Source organism: Dioscorea cayenensis, chromosome 18 (assembly GCF_009730915.1).
Source record: "Dioscorea cayenensis subsp. rotundata cultivar TDr96_F1 chromosome 18, TDr96_F1_v2_PseudoChromosome.rev07_lg8_w22 25.fasta, whole genome shotgun sequence".
Classification (NCBI taxonomy): Eukaryota; Viridiplantae; Streptophyta; class Magnoliopsida; order Dioscoreales; family Dioscoreaceae; genus Dioscorea; species Dioscorea cayenensis.
The window spans coordinates 1,372,086-1,391,639 of NC_052488.1; positions in this window are offsets into that span (position 1 = coordinate 1,372,086).

Below are 19,554 nucleotides of genomic sequence, written 5' to 3' on the forward strand. Positions count from 1 at the left end.
CGAACCAACCTGACAAATGTGGTTGATGGTTGTCATCTCCATGTGGAGGCCGGTCGGGTTGATGGCCTAGGCGATCTAGCCGCCGGAGGCGGCTGGTGGGGTAAGGAAAGCGTGGGAGAGGGTGGAGTTCGATCAGTCGAAGGTCAAGTGGATGGAGGAAGAGAGGTGTGGCAACTAGTTGGTTCTTGGAGAAGGCGACGGAAGAGCAAGACTAGGCAAGGGATAGTGAGGAGGAGAAGAGGACAGCAAGTGAAGACAGCAAGTAGAATTCCCTGCGACGGCAACTGTGACGCTACTGATGGGGCTCCGATGGTTTGAGAAGGAGAAGAGAAAGGCGTTGTTTCTTTTAAGTTGCTAAGATTTTATTTCTTTTGAGCAATTTTGATTGTAAATTAGTTTGAGATTATAAATTGGCTTGTAGCCATTTTTTATTTTAATTTTTTTTGTTTTATTTGATGAATATGTGCATTTACATTGTGATCTATTTATTATATTTTCATCTCTAGTGTGTATTGTGTAGATTACTTTATACCTGTTGAAATTAAAATTGTGAGTTTAGAATTTTGAAGAATATATATATATATATATATATATATATATATATATTATTACGTCATCCGGTTCAACCAAACCGGGTCATCCGGTCTAACCAATTGACCCATGAACTAGTTGTTCGACTGGTTCATTCCCCAATTCGGTTCTAAATACATTGGTTTAAGCATGCTTTATGTTCCTCTTCCTTTCGGTTGATGTTGCCATTATATAGTGGTTTGTCTGAGAGTGTATTTACCAAAAAATGATGCTATATATCACGAACATGCTTCACGAAATCATCACACGAGCAACGTGGCATCTTATCTTCTCTTTCCTAATTAAGATAAATCTAATAAAAAAAAGGGGATTGTGATTTCAAGACTGACAACTCTTGCAAACTCTAATCTTTTTCTTCAACCACTATCACCGTCTTTGTGTTATCACTAGCTGAATATCAACCGACGCCACCACCACTTGTCGCCAACCCTTCAATCGTCGCTAACCACCCTAAACCGCAACAAGGTGGTGGCTGTCAAATTTCATTCAACCACCTTTTCCACTATTATATTCTCCTAAAATCATCAAATTTCAAAGGATTCAAAGTGTCATAAAATATAAACTGGAAATCCTTAATATGCAAACTTATAAAACTATTATGAACAACATTAGACAGTACATTTCCAATTGAACTTAAAGCGGTTGAAGCAATTTAAAGAACCATCATTATTGATATTTGCTTACTAGAATTACTTCAAGTACTCATCAAAACCACTATATTTAGATTAAGAATTTAAGAATAGTAAATTAAAGAAAAGAACTCTTCAATGGAAGAAGCAAGAAGACTATATCCATGTTCAAGATTCAAAGAAATGAGACACATTTAAATCTCCAGAAATACCAAACTTTTCACAATAAAATCATTAACAAGTGAAATATTTTCAGAAAAAACATACATGAAAAGGTAATACAATTACATGCATTAAAAAATTTAGATGGAGAAGAGCATCGGGCGTCGGGCGTAGGTGATAGGGTTCGTCGGGGTTGGCTTCAGCATCGGGAGACAAGCACTAGTGACGGAAGAGAGCTAGCATGTATGTAAGAGAGGTAGAGAGAGAGTGACGGGGTTCTTTTACGGGCGACACAGGTAACCGGATTTGTTTGCGGGCGATCAGTGATGGATTCATCGGTGTCAGTGGCGACAACGACGACCGGCGATAAGCTTGGTGGTGCAGGAGGTGGTGGCCATGCGAAGATGAAGAGGAAAGGAGTAATTAGATCACATCGCCTTCTTCAACACATCTACGGTGCCGCAACAGGCATTGATTGACGGGCGGCCGTTATTGGTTGATGAGCGACCACCGCGGTGTGGTTGACGGGGTTGGCGATAAGTGGCAATGGTGTCGATTGACGGGTGGTCGGTGATTGAAAAAAAAAATTAGGGCTTGCAAGGAGTTGCCAGCCTTGAAATCATTATCCTTTTTTTTTTATTAGATTTATGCTAACTAGGAAAAAGAATATAAGATGTCATGTGGGTTGTGTGATGATTTCGTTAAACATTTTCGTGATATATAGTATTTTTCACAAAACAAAATAATCCTTTGCTTTGCTTCTCGACATTTAGAAAAAACAGTATTTTTATGATAAATTCAATTAAAATATTTTTATAAAATATGAAAAATGCGAAAATTTTGATACTGGGATGGGACTTGTCAATTAATTCATGACTCTTTTAGCTCGGCTAATAAATGTAGGCAGAGTTGAGCCCTCTAGCTGAAGAGTACATTTTGGATTTATCAATTATGTTATAATTAAAGTTTTGAAATTCATAAGTAAGTATTTTTTTAAAAATCTTTAATTATTTTAATTTATTGATTAAATTTTTTATTTTAAGTTGTTCATAGTGAGCATGTGATTGGGGGTGAATGGCTTCATAGCCTATTCACAACAAGAGTCCCTCATCTCGTGAGTGACAAGGGATTGAATTGCCAAGGAGGCAATGTGATGAGTGTACAATTATTCATTATTTAATATTATTTTGTGCACTTATTAAGCATGTTTTAAAGTACTATTGTTGAATTCAATGCTAAACATGGTAAATATTAATTGTATCTCCAGGTTTTGGGCAGTACTTAAAGATGAGAGATGGAGAGAAAAAAAACATTCTAGAGCCTAAATGAAGAAAATGAAGCTCTCTCGGTATCAACTATTGAAGAACAGACTAGACAGACCTACTTACGATCACCTTATGGCTTTAATTACAGTCATAAGTCTCATCTAGAGGCTTATGCCTGTAAGAAGAAGCATAAGGATAAATAGAGGGACTTACGGGTAGGGCTTATGCCCATAAGTTAGACTGTAAGGGATGGCTAGAGGACTAACATACACCGTAAGAGTGGTGGCAAGGGCAAATTCAAAGAAGTTTATTGTCCAGCGCTTACGGCGGTAAGCTGAACGGTAACACGAGACAGAAGACCTTATGGATGGGACTTACTGCTGTAAGTGATCTCATAAGGCTTGTGACCCATCATTTACAACTCCTTACGACCGCATTCTTATGTGTGTAAGCATCCCATAAGTGGCTATGGTATAAATATTCTTGAATAGGGTTTTGAAGGGGATCTTTTGTTCTTTTAATGACAAGGCTTGAGAAAAGAAAGGGGGTGATTCTTCAAAGCTTTAAAGGCGAATCAAGAGAGAGAAACAACCTTCTTACCTTAAGGAATAGAGATTGGAGCTATCAAGGAGTATCTTGGCGGTGTTTTTGGAAGGTTTTTTGGAAGATTCGATGGCAATCTCAATGACGCAATTGAGAAGGGTGGTTTCCATGTTTTCTTTTATTCTTATTGCGTCTTGTGAATTTTATTATTGTTCTTCATTAATGGAGAAATAATTTTGTAGATGCTTGGTCGCAGATGAACTCTAAGGTTTGATCTATTTTGATATTGGTTGTTGATCTTTATTCTTTAACTGTTTTCTAATTTCTTTCCGTATTATTTGAATTCAATCTCGTGTTATCAATGTCTTGAATGCTATTGAGGCGAAAACCCTAGTTTAATGTATGATTTTCATGTGTGAGAAGTCGAAAGACCCACCTAGCACTGGCATGCCATGATTGGAGGGGATTATGAGTAAGCCTAGAAATAGGGTACTTTAGAGTAGAGAGTTTTTCTCCCACAATCCTCCTGAGTGAATTAGCAAGTAATTCTATGGTCTTTGTAATCATAGAGAATATATTTTAGGAGAAATCATATTTTTGTTTTGTATGGGATTAGGGGCAATCGCTTTGCAAGAAGCGTTGCCTACTTATTAAATTCTAGTTAATATTCATTGAGATTTCATAGATTGCAATGCAATCGTGGGCTATCTATATTAGTACTATACTAGATTAGTTAATATTCACCCTTATAAGAGGGGGTAGTATATTTTAGGATTTCTCTTGGTTCGAATAGGATTGCTAACTAACAACCTTTGTTCTTGACTTAAAAAACCCTAGAGGGATTCTATGCCCGAGCATCCCGTTTTCCCTTGCTTATTCGACCGATTCTATTTTTGCATTCTTAATTTTTGTTTTCGTTCTTTTATTTAGGTTTATAGATCATAATGTTTTTCTTTTGGTACTAGTATTCTCTATTTTCCTTGTGGATCGATATTTTACTCTTGAGCACACTTTACTACTTGATTAGTGTGCACGCTTGCATCCCTGCCACAATGTGAGGGAGTCTAGAATGTAAAAAAAATACTTCAATTCCTCGTGGGTAGAGAGGGGCATTGGCCAGTTAACTGGGCCCACCGGGCCCGACTTGATGGGTAGGGTCAGCTTTTGGCCAACCCATAACCGACCAGGCCAACAGTGCCAGTGGGTTGACCCGACAGACCCGACGGGTCATGGGTTAACTTAAACTAAACGAAGCTGATCCAAAGAACGCACCCGAACCGGTGGGCCAGGTCGAAAACCATCAGTTCACGGGCGAGCCCACCAGCTTTGATTTATTTTTTAAAATAAATTATGAGTTGGTTATGAGTGTTTTTATAGAAAAATCGCGATGGGATTTTTTTCTATCCTAGGCAATGTGGGACTAAACATAAATAGTATAAAACTTCTTTATTGGTTATATCTTGTAATAAAGGAAAACAAATGAATCTCTTATTTGATTGGCTAGTGTGATGATGTTATTAAAGTGTTAGTGTTATAAGTTGAATATTGTTGATGACAACAACAAAAATAATAATATTAAAAAGCTTAATGATGCAGCCATAATCTTGAAACTGTTGATCCGCTCACGAATATCAGTAACAAGCCTTCCAACCTGTTAATAAGAGATTACTAGGATTGGGCAGAAATTGGAGTAAATTTTATTACTCTATACACTACAGGATTATAGTGTTTTAGCGGCATTTCCTTGGTGGCGTTTTTCATAAACGCCGGCATTTTTACTGCGCTTTCATTATAAAACGCCATAAAAGCTCTTTCTAGTACAGAAGAATTTAACATTCACGGCATTTTCAGTTCAAACGCCGGCATTGGTGTTACATTAGCGGCGTTAATGTATTAAACGCCGATAATGTGCACTCGCGCGCTAGCTGGAAATGGATGGCACGAAGAATTTTAGAACATTAACGGGGTTTTGGCGGCGTTTGTATTATAAAACGCTGGGATAATGCACATGACTGTGTGGCGTTTGTGAATAAAATGCCGGGAGTTTACTATTGATTTGGTGGCGTTTGTGTGTAAAATGCCGGCAATTTATCTTATTTTGCTCCATGGCCTGGCCGTCTAGGTTTTCTTCTCCATCGTGCCCCTGCTCAATAGCTTCCAAATTCCAGTTCCTGCGTTTCGAAATCAGCATCGGAGCCTCCAAATCTCCTGGCCGTGCACTTTCTCCTGCTGGCCGCCGCATCCTCTTGTTAGTTCGCCGGGGCATGCCGCTCAATCCCGTCATCTCTCTACAGTCCAAAGGTATCACTATTCTTTTCTTCGTCTTTCGATCTCTATGAAGCCTGATATTGAATGTGTGATTTGTGATCCTTCACTATTGTTGGTCTATGTATTTTTAGACCCAAGTTTATTGACTCTGCACTTGTACCTCTTGGGAGTCTTGTGCTGCATTGATGAGATCAAAGGCCTGCTACATTGACGAGATCGCCAGGACTCGATCGAAAAGGTATGAGCTTATGCTCTTCTTTTGTGCATAAATCCTTTCTTTCTTGTGGTGTTTGGTCTCTGCCGTTGTGTTTTGTCTATAATTTTGGTTCTAAGTTCTTTGGTTCTTTGGTATTCGAAGTGTGAGAACAAGGATCTGGTTTGGTTTCTTTGTTAATTGGTGAAGTGCTCTTAGTTTTTCTATTTGGTGATGTGGTGGAGGATGTGAATGAGCTCTCTCCAGATCTGATTTGGTTTTTCGGCGTTTCTTGATGCATGGCTGGAGGCTATGAAGAATCAATCAAATCCTTTCTTCTTGTTCTTCTTATAATTAATTATTCTTTCTAGTTGAATTAATGCAACTTAATTTCCTTAATTGAAATTTATGGAAGGATCAAAGAAGTAACTTAATTTGGTTGCATGTTGTTTGGTTTCTAATTATCTAGCAATTTTGGCATGCTATCAGATCAATCACAAGAACTTAATTTGTGATTCAAGTAGTCATCTTTGTCTTTAATTTCCATTAGCATTTCGAAGCCTTTCTTAAGGAATTTAGAGAATGATTCGGGTTTTTCTTGAAAAGAATTAATTTTTTTGATTTTATTCAACCGCTTTTTTGTTGCATGTTGTTTGGTTTCTTTTAGTGCATATGCATGTATAGATATATATATATATATATATATATATAGATTTAGAGTTAATATTTTAATATACATGTGCCATTATTTTTTTCTACATGAGTTAAGGTTCACACTTATCTTTTTCGGCATGATATGAATACCATAAAGAATATCCAAAGTGTCAATAGATCAATGGGTCATTGGTTCATGTGATGTTGGTTAGGAAATGTTGTATTTTTTCACTTTGAATCATTATGAAAGTTTGATTTAAACAAAAGTTGTCCTTGTTCTTCTAGGATTTATGCTGATTTAGTTCTTTTGTCACAATTAAGTTGCTTTTATTTGTTCTTCTTCGTTGATTTTTTTACATGATTTTTGGATGGTTTGTTTGGGGGTTCAAATGGAAAGGGAAAAAAATGGGCTTGAATTAGCTCTCCAAGTCAATTTGTGAAATGGCATAAAGAGTGGTGTGTTTAAGGAGATATATTACAACCATAAATTAATAATGATGCCTATAATGATTTTAAAAAAATAGATTTGATCATTGACAAGGAGTATCATCAAAGGGAGACAAACGAAGGGGACAAGTAAATGTCCATGTTTGATGCTATTGACTTAATTGGGTGCAAAGAAACAAAGGGAGCGTTAGGTGCAACCTATGGTCACCACCATTCATCCTCTCAAGTAGACACTAGATATCATGTATTTAGTCTAGTCACCAACATTGATTTTGCAACCTCAACAACTTCAAAATCTCATGTCCCCTAGCCTTGTTCTTGATGATCCATCAACCTCTCTCATATCACCTTTTTCCTTTTTCTTTGTCCTCTTATTTATAGATGTGCAAATAGACTTTCATTAGATATAAGATTAGAAACGTTGAGAATATGTATATTTATTTAGGTGAGTGGATTTAAGTAATTTCTTTATTGTTCTATCATTTCTGTTGTTTCCTATTCACTATTGAAAACATTGTACTAGTTTCGAACTGAAGTACTTATAAAGTTACAAAAATATTTGATTTATTAATTCCAAATTTAATTTTATAATGTACTTTCGACCAATTGAAATGGAAACCACATTACAACTATAAGCATTGTATTAACTTCAATGATGGTAAACAGTGATGGATAAGAGTTGGATGCATAAGTCAAGATTGTCTGATGAGTATGCAAAAGGAGTGGAGTCATTTCTTGATTTCGCATTTGATAAGTCAAGTGAAGATAACATGATTGTTTGTCCTTGTGTAAAGTGTGCGAATGTTCATTGGCACATGCGAGAAGTAGTGTAAGAACATTTAATGTGTGTTGGAATTCTACGGGGTTACACTTGTTGGTTCTTCCACGGGGAGCGTGTTCCTTCTTCAACATCTAATTTGAATGATATAATTACAGTACCTCCGAGCTTCACTCATCCTACTTCAACCTTTTCTAGTAGCCATGGTGCCATGGGAGAATTGTTACGTGATGCTTTCAACATTCGCCATGATGTTCATGGGGGCATTGAACCTAATATTGGAAATGTTGTGAGTGATGAAGGCGAAGGCCAGGATGGGACATCCGAGGAAGAACCTCCTACGGAAGTGGCAAAGTTCTACAAGTTACTTGAAGATATGAATGAGAAACTTTATGATGGATCGAAGCATTCCAAGTTGTATTTTTGCATTCGGCTCTTCCACCTAAAATGCATGTGTGGGATGACCGAAAAGCGCTCGATTACCTAATTGAGTTTTTTTGAAAGAATTTTTTCCCACCACTGCCATTCCTACAAATATTCATGAATCTAAGAAGGTCATCAAAGACTTAGGACTTGGTTATGAAAAATTCATGCTTGCCTCTAATGATTGTATGCTCTATTGGGATGATAAAGAAAGTCAACAAGCTTGTCTTGTTTGCGGCAGTTCTCGTTGGTTGTCCACTGAATCTAACCATTCTTCAAATGATGATGATGAGATGGTTCACAAAAGACCAGCGAAGGTTATGCGTTATTTTCCTATCATTCCAAGATTACAACGAATATTCATGTCATCAAGGACTTCTGGAGATATGACTTGGCATGTTGATGGTCGTATAGAAGATGGGTGTTTGAGGCATCCTGCTGACGCTGAAGAATGGAAAACATTTGACACGAGATATCCAGACTTTGCTTCTGATCCTCGAAATATTAGGCTCGGACTTTCCTCTGATGGTTTTAACCCATTCAAGTTACTGAGTACTTCTTATAGTACATGGCCAGTGGTGTTGATCCCTTACAATTTGCCACCGTGGAAAAGGATGAAGCAATCTTCTTTCCTCTTATCCATGATTATCCCTGGGGTTAATGGTCCAGAAAATGACATTGACATCTACTTGCAACCTCTAATCAAGGAGCTTAAGCAACTATGGGTTAGTGTTCAGACATATGATGCATTAAGGAAACAGAATTTCAATTTGCGAGCTGCTTTAATGTGGACAATAAATGATTTCCCTACTTATGCAATTTTATCTGGTTGGAGCACGAAGGGAAAGTATGCTTGCACTTGTTGTGCTGCAGAAACATCGTCAAGATGGTTATCCAATGGACAAAAGTTTTGTTATATGGGACATCGGCGGTGGTTAGTAAAAGATCATCCATATAGGCTCCAAAAACATCTATTTGATGGTACCTTAGAGCTACGTGAGGCTCCTCTATCTACAAGTGGGTCATACATCTTGTTGATGTTAAATGATGTGCAGTATAGCTATGGGAAACGAATGAAACAAAGGCTAAAAAAAACAAAGACTTCTAGCAGCTCAAAGAAAAGACAGAGGGAAGAATCCAATTTTCAAGAAGAAAGTGACATCGACAAGGAAGAAAATGAAGCACATGAAGCAGATTTGTGGAAAAAGAGAAGTATATTTTTTGATTTACCATATTGGGAGCATCTCCTTCTACGGCATAATCTAGATGTGATGCACATCGAGAAGAATGTTTGTGAAAATATTATTGGAACCATTCTTAATGTTGATGGCAAATCAAAGGATAACTTGAAAGCCAGACTTGATTTGGTAGATATGGGAATTCGTCATGTTCTTCATCCTGAATATCTCCCTAATGGAAGAACAAGATTGCCTCATGCTGTTTATTCAATGGCAAAAGGGGAGAAGGATGTGTTTTGCCAAGTCTTGAAGGACATTAAAGTTCCGGATGGTTATTCCTCAAATATATCAAGATGCATCAACCAAAAAGAACGGAAGCTACATTCTCTAAAATCACATGATCATCATATATTGCTCCATGATTTGCTTCCAATTGCTTTACGCTTATCATCATCAAAACAAGTGATGTGTTCCATTTCTGAGCTTTGCAACATATTCAAAATTCTTTGTGGTAAGGTTCTCAAGGTTGACGAGCTCGAGAAACTTCAATATCGAGCAACGATGGTTTTATGTCAATTAGAGAAGATTTTTCCACCATATTTCTTCACTATAATGGTCCATTTGGTTATTCACCTTCCATTGCAAGCCAAACTTGGTGGACCTGTCCATTACAGATGGATGTATCCAATTGAACGGTAACATTTTCTGTTATAAATGTAGTTATAATTAGTACGAAATAAGTTTAATTTTTTGTTGACACGGCATACCTGTTTTAGGTTCTTGTTGAAGTTAAAGAATTATGTGCGCAACAAGAGATATCCTGAAGGTTCTATTGCTGAAGGTTATTTGGCAGAGGAATGTGTAACTTTTTGTTCTCAATATCTGGAGGATGTTGAAATAATATTTGATAAACCCTCAAGGAATTTGGGTGAAGTTCATGATGAAGAATTCGGCGGAAATTATTTATTTCATAGTCATGGGCAACCAATAGGCAAATTTGAAATAGCAGAATTAGATACTAACTCATTGGCGCAAGCACATCGATATGTCTTACTACACCATAATGCTACCATTACACTGCAATCATAAGTGAAGCATCCTTATGTCTTTTACTTTGTATGGCATAAGTTAAAAATTTGTATTGCAATTAATTGTAGTGAGCATAAGACCATCTTGAGACAAAGAAATGCGTGGTCGCTCGCTCAACCGCTCGCGATGTTGATTTGCAATTCACTAAGACCTTTCATGGATGGTTGGAGAAGTTGTAAGTGCTGAAAAATTAGAAGCATAATTCTCTATAAATTTGTCAAATTTTAATTCCATACATATATTGATGCAATTTACTAGGTCTCTCGTGGAAGAGATGTGATCTAAGAAGTTAGATTTCTTGCACAAGGACCAAACCGAATTGTTAAGCAATACAAAGGATACATTATCAATGGATTTCGCTTCCATACCAAATCCCGTGAGAGATTAAGGAGAACTCAAAATTCCGGATGCCTTGTTAATTCTTCAACAATGAGTTATGCTAGCGCAAGTGATGCTAACCCCTGTCCCAAGGAAATGTTGACTATTACGGGATTTTGAATGACATTATTGAGCTAGATTACTTTCAAAAATTCAAAGTTGTGTTGTTTCGATGTGATTGGGCTGATGTTACTAATAGTCGTGGTATCAAGAAAGATAAATATGGATTTAGCATGGTGAATTTTTTTCCGGATTAATCCACACGGGTGCTCATGTCATTGATGAGCCTTATGTATTTTTCATCACAAGTGAAGCAAGTATTCTATAGTAAAGATCTCGATGAATCTGGATGGTATGTTGTGATACGTAATCAAGCCAGGAAGTGTATGACATGGGTGATGAATCCACAGAAAGTGGTTCTCGAACTGATTGTTTTCCTACTAGTAGTGAAAGGATTTTATCTTCTAATGATGATGAGCAATGGGTTCGTGAAGATGTCAATGAGGATGTATATGCAGCTTGATCAGTTAATTACTTAATATTTGTATGATGCCTTACAATTTTCCAGTTTCAGCGTTTCTAGTGTTAGTTTTATGTACTCTTTCATAATCTATAATTTATTTGCCAATCCATCTCATCTTTATAATTTAACTTAGTTCTTCTCTTTATTTGTGATTGTTATATTGATTCTTTTCTTTTTTTTTATTGAAGTTTGATGTTTTTAGGAAGTATAGTATTCAAAGATCTAGCAAAGTGAGACTCTTACATTATTTTTGCGTGCGTTGTGATTTTGAAATTTAAGTGTATGACATGCATTTGAAATTCTTAATGCCTGGCACTGTTGCCTCCATATAATGTAAGCCTTTATTTGAATTTGAGTTTCAAATTATTTAAATTGCATCATATAATAAATGTACTCCAATATGTCATTCATAGGATTAATTTGTTATATGTGTTTGATATTTTGGATCAAGTCTTTCCAACAAATTGGAAAATGTTGCACATCAATTCCATTCAATTTCACTGAAAATTTGATGCATGTATAACTTAATCGACTTGGGTCATCATGGCATTGATTTGATTCAATTAATGGTTCTTTTCCTCAGTTTTTTTGGGAGTAAATATGGATTTTGGATGGTTTATTGCTAGGAATTGGGCCCTTTTTTAAGCATACACACATTACTAAATGGATGTAAATTTAATGTGTTCCTTTCATATAAATTTCAGGACCGAGAGATACTTTCAGAACTGATTTTGCAACGAAACAAATAATCCTTTTGACCAGCAGGTATAAATCATCCTCATCAGTTGGATTTACATGTTAATGTGTTTTAAAAAGGAATGTTCTTTATGCAAGTGAATCATAGCAAAATTTGACCATTATTTGATTGTCAAGTTATTTTCATCTAACTGCTAATTCCTCCATATCTCTTTGGTTGGTTATCTGTTATATATGCAATTTTTACTTTATTGACTATATGCAACTGATGGTGAACACCCATATCTTTCAAGGTTAATGTGATTCTTTTCTCAGTTTGGTGATGCTGTCTTTAACACAAACCATATAGACTTGTGCCGAAATAGAACATCTGATTTAATCAATTAGTTTCCTGGAAGTAGGATGTACTTTGTCAAGATAATAGGTGCTTCCTTTTTCTCATATGGATGTATGTATATTGTGTTTTGACAAGAAAGCTTACAATCATGATGAATTAACTTCATCCATGAAGATCGAGCATTCTTGCTTTTTCCTTGAATAGTTTTATTTCGATTGTATTTATTTTTTTATGTCCGAGACCTTTTTGTTGATTTTTATTCAGGAAGGGATTTGTAATCTGGACATGTTATGTTTTAATAAGTTTGTTCGATCAAGGAGTCGGGTCGTCTTGGTTTTTGATCATCGCCTCGCTTTCTTTGATTTTTATCCAAAGATAGTAGATGCCTTTTATTTTTTGACGTCATCAGTGATATATATTTGACATTAATCTGCATAGGGCTTCTTCTTTAGGAACTTGAAAAGAAGAACTTGAATTATATTCTTATAGAATCTTGTTGCATAATCTACAGTTCATTGTTTTATTACAAACAACATGATGCATGACTTATTTGAGAAACACTGAATGTTGTTTTCTTTTTGTCTTCCTATTCATGCATTATATATTTGCTCTTCAGATGCAATCTTATCCTAGAAAACAATTTCATTTTTTACCATGTGAATAATGGCAATTGTCAATTGTCACTAATTGTTTCTCTAGATGAATCATGCTCTGGCAGTTTTGTTTTATCTTCTAAAATGACAAGACCAAGCAATTCTGTAGTAATTTGTCAATTGAATAAACAGAATCGAGTTCATTCATTGGTCTGATGACTCTGATTAGTAAATATATCAGTGATTGTTCAAAGTCCTTGAGAAAATTAATGGTTATAGAATGTTCATCAATAGATTTGATTGATAGAGAGTGTGAGATAAAACAAGAAATTAATATACCTGCAAAATAACATGGAAATAGTACAGAGCCATTAATTCAGGAGTCTTTAAGGGCTGATTAATGTGAAATTCAAGAATTTTTGTATGTTCAATCAAAATGGAATGGTTGGGAAGCCATGCTTGAGAATCTGAACTGTTTATTTAATTTTCAGATATAAAGCTCCTAATCTGTGTTCTGCATATGATGTGATTGATGAAATATCACCATCTTCTTTATAGCACAGTACTTTTGAGATGCATGGTTTGACAAATATAAGTTTTGCATGTTACTAGTGTCAGAGATGGAAGAGCAGTTAACCTGTAAAAATAGGGCAGCTTTTATTGAAATTGCTGTTCTTAAATTTCAGTGAAATCACTTTATAGTGCATTTTTTTAAAATCTATTTTCATTTGTGAAGATGATTGCTGGTCTTACTTGGGAAAAAAATAAATAAATGTTGTTCCCTTAACTACAAACTTGGTTATTTTGGTAGATTTCATTATGAAGCTGCCAAATGCTAATGTTGAGAATATATTGACCAAATACAAGATAAGAACTAAGAAAAGTGGATGAAAATTTGATTGAGAAGGTGAGAGAAAGGGTGTTGAAAGGAATAATTTGTTGGGGGGGGTCATTTGCACATGGTGCTGAGCTTCAATGATCATTCAAAAGCAGGTAACTTAGAAGACTGATTTTCTAATAATTGAGATTCTGGAAATCACTTTTGGTAGAGAAATGGAACTCAACAAGTACATGCTTCTTGGCCTATTGATTAATAGATAAACTTTGACAACTAGGCAGCTAGAATGACTTAATGAAACCAAAGTCCAAACAAAAGACCAGGGAAAGTCATTGCCAGCTTTAAAATCTGATGCTTTTACAGTAGCCGTTAAAATTTCAAATGGTACAATGAGAAGTGGGAAAAGTTGGTGGAAAATAGCAGAGCGTGCATGGGTAACACTTGAGACAGAAAGAAATAATGCAAGTCTGATGCTTTTTTATGTACCATCTTGCATACAAAAGGCCTGCCTATTCAATTACATATATATGCATATGTATTTGATTATTTTTGAAAACTTTATTGCTTATCTACTTGCATGGATTGCATCAATAAAAATCATTTGATTGAAATATGCTTACTATTACTGAATTTCCTTCACATGATTGAATCTCAAGCAAGTTAATATATAGACATACATACATATATATATATATATATTATTTATTCTTGGTTGATGTATACCTACAATTATGATGTCATGTAGACAACATCAAGATGCCAAGATTAAAATTGAAGGCTATGAAAGTAATCCGATCTGAAACAAATCCCAGTCGAAATGCTGGTACATCTAATGAAGGTGGGATGTCATTTACTCAAATGCATGATGCTCAACCTCGCACCTCAAGTCATTCATCAGATACTGATTCAAACCACAATGGAGATGATGAAAACCAAGACCATGGTAACATACTTGAAAATACCAGTGGCTCGGTTAATGTAAACACAGGTATTTTGTGCAATTGATTTGAAAAAAACAACTTTTTTGAGTAATGGATTCAAACCATTTTGTCTTGATGAACGGGCACATGAATTGTTTTAGTTGACAATGTGGGACGCCATAAAGGAAGAGGATGAACAACTTTGAAGGAGTTGTGGGCACTGCCTCCAAAAGATAAAGTATTGGTCAGTGCAAATCGGCTTGGACAACCAATTGGGCCTGAGGCACAATTGTTTTCTTCATTCTTGGGTATGATCGCTCGCTCTAGCCAGAAGATTGGTCTTCAATATGAAAGTTGGCATAAAGTGCCAAAAACATTGAAGGACGAACTATTAAACTTCATTGAGGTATTCTTTTATGGTTAAATTTGTGTTATGCATAAGGTGCTATTTATTTACAAAAAAATCTTATTATGGTCATAATATTTGGTTGAAATTATTTTTGGTTGTCAAATAGATGCGCTTTGTTCTTGAAATCCCAAAAGACTATGTGCTTAAGTCTTTGGGAAAGAAATGGAGGGACTACAAACATGATTTGAAGAAAAAATATTTCAAACGAGCGGATGGACTGTAAGCAAATAAAGAGAAGCATCCAGAAGGGACCATTACCTGGCAATGGGAAGAGTTAGTTGACTTCTGGTACTCGAGGAAAGGGGAGGTACGAATAATATATTGTTTATTTTAAATGTAATAATCATGGTATCTTACATATGTAATTTAATGTTCATGTTATTATGCAGGAATCAGAACAAGTTGGGGTTTCCTCGAGAAAGCAACAAAAGTATACACACACTTCTGGTTCAAAAAGTTTTGCGAGAAAAGAAAAAGAAATGGTAACAAATTGTTAACTCTTTGAAATAGATTCAATATTTGGTTATGTACAATTTTTTTCCCAAAGAGTACAATTTGCTATTAAACATTACTAATCTATATTTTCTTGATTTAGGAGCTTAGAAGTGGAAAGAAAATAGGACGTTTTGAGTTTTTCAAAGCGACCCATACTAAAAAGGATGGATCATATTTGAATAAAGAGACGGAAGACATTATGGTACTAAGTCTTTGACCATTTTTTTTTTCTTCTATTGATTTCTTTAGAAATAACATTTGTTAAAAGCTTTTTACATAAATGTAGGAAAAGGCGAATGAAAAACTAGCTGAATATGAATCAATAGATGGGGATGAGGGAATGGTTGAAACAGAAATTTTGACTCAGGTGATTGGAAAAGAGCGACATGGCCGAGTAAGAGGGCTTGGATTGGGTCCTACACCTACAACATATTACGGCCATTCAGATAGCCGTCGTCTCACAACTTGTGGTGGTCATTCATCTGAGTGCATAGATTTTCGCCAACAGATGGATGAAAAGTTCCAAAAGATGGAAGATGAGCTTGGGCGAGAACGAGCTAATTACAACGCTCTATATACTTTCCTACAACAACAATTCCCAGGAGCAACTATCCCCCCGCCTACCATAGTTGGATCATCTTCTCAATCGCAGGTACTTCAAACTTGTAAACTAGTAATTAGATACTTTAGATACTTCCATAAACAGAAGTTATTTTTTCATTTTTTGTGTTTGTGTGTGTGATTGGATGATACTCTCTATAAGTTTCTAGTACTATATTATTATTTTCATTTCCATATTTTAAACATGTAATTGTAATTATTGCAGAATCAATGCATTGGATCTCAAACCCCTAAGGCTAACACAGCCGGGTCTAGTGTGCATGTTCAGGTAATTGTACATTAAATATATAATGTTGTGTTTGTGAATACTATCTAATACTCTACATTATTCTTGCAGAATCAGACTTCTCGAAAACATTGATGCCCTCTTAGGAAGTTCGATGAACAAGACCGATGAACGTTTGATTTTTCCCACTTTTTTATGTGATGTTATGTGAACTTTGATGGTCTTGATGTCTCTATGAAATTTTGGCACAATTTCACCTATCATATTTTGTTAAATACTTATGTTTGTGAATGAGATTATTCAAGATCTCTCTAAGTTGATTTATATATCTTTGTGGCATTCAAATACAAGAATGTACATTATTTATTGCTTTCATATTTCTGTTTATTAACATATAGAGAAGTTTCATTTCGGTTTCAAGTAATATTCAAGTTTGTTATAGGCATTAAGTGAAAAAATATAAAAAAATATTACAGGATTTATTTATTTGCCGGCGTTTATCAAAAACGCCAGGATAAACAAAAGAATGAATTTTGGTTTTTACCGGCGTTTATTAATAAAAAAACACCGTAATATTAGTGGCGTTTTTAATCGATAAACGCCGGCGAATTAGTGCCATTCTTGGATAATCGGCTTCACCATTGCTGGCGCCTTATTATGAAACACCGTAAATATTAGTGGCGTTTTACATTAATAAACGCCGGAATACTGGTGGCGTTTATATTATAAACGCCGGCAAACCTGTACCATTCTCTGACAATTCGCTTCATCATTGCTGGCGCCTTAGTATGAAACGCCGCAACTTATAGCGGTGTTTTTTGCTCTAAAACGCCGTTACTTCAGCGACGTTCGTTTTCCCGGCGTTCTCTCCGGCGTTTTCTGAAATTGCCATGCTGTGATTTACTAGCGTTTATAAACTCCCCCAAAGGCCAATAAAAACGCCGGGGAAGACCTAATATGCTGTAGTGATAAAAGGACTATTACAAGACTGATCCCAACCTTAGCCCATAGACTTATAATAAATAGACCCAAAGAAAGATACTAAAAACCGAAAAAAGGAGAAGATTCGAAAATTATCCGAAAATGGCAAGTTTTCAAATTTCAACATTAAAATAAAGGACTTAACAAATAAAAGCTAATGTTGAAAATGGCTTACCAATCCGAGGTTTCTAGCACAAGATATAATCAAATAAAAAATACAATAAACGGCAAAATTGCTGTTTTCAAGGCCAAGATGATGGAATTCGGTCAAATTCCGGTATGCCTCACAGCTTGTTGTATAAGCTCATGACTTGTGCTCGTTGACCCACTTTCCATCAAGTGGGACCCATAAAACAACTAAACTCCATCATCCATACAATTACCAAAATACCCCTTCTAATTTAAATCCCATTTCTTCATGAAAGCAAAGACCAGCTCCTCAATATGTCTCGCAACACTTAAAGACTTAAAGAAAACAACTAAAGGAAACAAGGGGCTAAAACAAGGGGCTCCCATGGTTTTTAAATAGTAATTCTTCTATTTACAATAATGAGCTATGTCCTTAGCTTTATTTTTCCATCATATTGTCTAGATTGTTTTCATCTATGTCATCTAGACCTTCTGGAAAATCTCCCAGGCTTGCTGATAGCACCATTAAGTCATCAGAGGATATGATTACCCTTGAATAGTCTCCAAATTTTTTGTGATAAAAAGAAACTATTGCTTGGCAGTCTGTTCTAAGAGTAAACACTATGGTGGATACAACCCAACTTTTAAAAATAATTAAAGATTTAGAAGAACAATTACAAAAATTAATTCTACTAATAGCCTTGCAATTTCTGTAGTATACTTGGAGGAGATGAAATAATAACGATATTATCATTACTTATGATAATTCTAAACTAGTTTTGTTCTTCTTCCATTTAACAATAACAATATTCTATTCCCTCAAGTTCCTCAATTAATTCTTGTTTCCATTCCTTAAATTCTTTTATTTCACTTTCAATAGCTTTATACCATCTATTTTTAAGATATATTGTATATATTAAGTAGTCATAGGCTCCTCCTAACCATTGCCACCTTTTTTCTTTAATTTTATTTTCTAATTTATATTCATTATAATGTCCTATTTGGATTTTAGAATAATATGTTATGATTTGAATAAGGTGTTGCTTTGATAACAGGACATGTTATCCTAATGTCCTGTTATCAAAGCAACACCTTATGAACAAACAAATTTTAAGAATCATATTAATGAATTAAAACAATTAGAGATTATAGAATACCATATGAAAAAGATCTAAGCATGGGTGAGAGAATTTGTTTTTTGTCTTCTATAAACTTTTGTTTTATTTCCTCTGCTTCTTCTGTAATTTTTTTAAGTTGAGCTTTAGCTTTCATCACTTCTTCAGTCTTTAGAGTAAGTTCTATCTCCAAGGTTTTGATTCTTCTTTCTTGATCAACCATATAAACTAGGGTTTGAGGTCTTAGGGAGAATTTAACACTGGACCTCACAATAGCACCTGCATCTTTATGTGATAGCTCTCTGAATACATTTTCTGCTATTGCAAAGCCTGCAGGAAGTGCTTCTTCTTGTGCTAATTGTTCCCACAATTAAGAAAAATGCATATGACTCTGCTGGTATTGTAGTCACAGTTTTTTCTAATGAGTATGGAAAAAATTAGAGACAGTTTGTAGTAGTAATATGGAAGAATTAAATGAATTATATACTTATATGAAAAAAAAAAAAAATTTAGGACCACCAAAAGTTAGAAAACCAATATCTCCTTATGCTGTATGGACTAAGGAAGAATTAGCAAAACCTCTAGAATACAGGTTAAAATTTCCAAAACAATTCTTAGCAAACCCAACATCATGAAAGAATTATTGGATTGTAATGATTTATAATAATAATAATAATAATAATAATAATATTATTATTATTATTATTATTATTATTATTATTATTTTGCCCAAAATCAAATAGAAATCTTAAAAAAAATTAAGATAATTTCAAATAAATCATGATAATTTAAAACATTTATAGTTATTAATTTATTTTGTTAAATATTTTTAATGAAATGTATTTTGATAATATTTTCAAAAAATGAATATTTGTTGATTTGGGATTAAATTTAAAGTTTTGTAAGAATCCTTGATACCGGTTGGAATTGAAGGGATCTTATTAAATGAAAAATTATTTTTCTATAAAAAACTATTAAATATAGAAATGATTAATTTAAAAATATTTTAAATGATTCTTTTACAATGAATTAGTTGTTAACATGATCTTATAATAAATTAATATATTTATTTT